The sequence below is a fragment of the Egretta garzetta genome, unplaced genomic scaffold, assembly GCF_000687185.1.
Source record: "Egretta garzetta isolate BGI_Z169 unplaced genomic scaffold, ASM68718v1 scaffold296, whole genome shotgun sequence".
Lineage (NCBI taxonomy): Eukaryota > Metazoa > Chordata > Aves > Pelecaniformes > Ardeidae > Egretta > Egretta garzetta.
This window is the reverse complement of record NW_009259988.1, coordinates 1,117,716-1,119,457: the sequence shown is the minus strand read 5'-3', so window position 1 is coordinate 1,119,457 and position 1,742 is coordinate 1,117,716.

Below are 1,742 nucleotides of genomic sequence, written 5' to 3'. Positions count from 1 at the left end.
AGCACGCAGCTCCCGTGCGCTGCAGACAACAGCTATTTTATCCCCGGCACAAAGCCACCCTGGCTATTTTATATTCCACCCAAACCTTCGTCTGGCCCGGATGAGCCATGCTATCATCGACGGCTCGCCCGTGCGTCAGAGCCGCTCACCAGCCTGCCCTGAGCCACAGAATACATCGCGTTCTTTCCCCTTTGCTCCCACCAGCTGCAAATTAGTAGAGCTTAATTGCCGTGAATATTCTTCTAATTGCAGAATTCCTTTTGCTTTGCTCTGTATGTACACACATTTCAGGAGCTGCGTTATCCACGTGCAGATGCTTGCAGCTATCTTGCCTCACTCCGCAGCACTCTCCCACCCTCGGGAATGCTTCTTCAACCTTTGTCCCCAAACCCTGGCACCCACTGAAGGACTTCAGGAATTCACCGGACTTTGGAATTTTTTCTCTTACTCATGTTTTCAAAACCTGCATTACTGAGCACCAACGGCTGCCGTCTATCCATGAAGTTATTCCTGTGCCCTAACACCAGGCTCTCCCTCAAGACCAAGTGACTACAACTGAGGTGGCAAATGGGTGGAGGTAGTCAAAAAAAAGTTGGGACAAACACTTCTAAGGCATCAGAGATGTTTTTAGCATCCTAGATCCTCCTTCCTTCACATTAAATGAGTCTTTCAAGCCCCGTGGGACAAGCAAGGCCATTACTAACACTGAGGACATGGGATTTGTGATTTGGTGTCTCTCCTGGTGAAAAGCATACTGCAGGAGCCAGCTTGGACATTTAAATGAGATGTAAAAAAAAAATTAAAGAGGAGCTAATATCTTTATCTACCTCAAGGACTTGTACTTCTGTACAAGGGACAGCTCGGGTTATAGCACAGTACAACATTTAATAGGATATGACCTGAGGCAGCCTCAGGCTTTTTGCAGTCGGAACAAACTCTGGTTTAGAGACTGCAGGTGCAGCCCAGCACATCAGGGCCCAACCTTTAAAGATGAATAGCAAAATCAGCAGAAAGGAAAGGCGCCGTCTTCCCTCCTTACGGGACCCATTCCGATGTGCCCGCTGTTCAGCGGAGGACGGTACGTTTGGGGTTACCTCCGCTCTCTGGAGTACAGCGGGAAGAACCCCGGATCTCCCCGTTTCACACCATTCTCAGCCTCTCACCTTCAGCACAACCCCCAGCGGGGAAACCTTACAACAGCTCATTCACAGAGAGGGACTGGCCCCAGGGGTTTAAGCAGCGCCATGCCCCAGGCTGTCTGCACAGAACCCCTGGATAAACCCACCCAGGCCCCCCTCGCCCTTCGCAGCACTGCCCACACACAACACGTAAAGCCAACGTATGCCTGAGCTCACTTTCAAGAAGCCTTTTAAGGTTTCCAAGCCTCCTCTAGCACAAAATGCCCCTCGAGACCCACGTGGAAGCAGCGGTACAACATTCCTGCACAGCCTTTACCCCCCGACTGCACCACCCACCCACCCCACTGGCACAAAGCGCTCAGTCCTGAAGGCCAAATCCTGACCAGCAAAAGCAACAGCTCTAGCAATAATGTGGGGGTGGCTCAAGTGGCCCTCACTGCACACACAGAAATGGAAGTGAAAGGTGTTTTCAGCACATTATGAAATAGTTTCAGTCGTGTAAGCCAGGTCCCCAGCGGCAAAGGATGTCTTCGCCACTGCTGAAAGACCTGAAGTTGTTTTCAACCACAGAATCACAAAAGCTCCCATTTTGTTCAACACCTT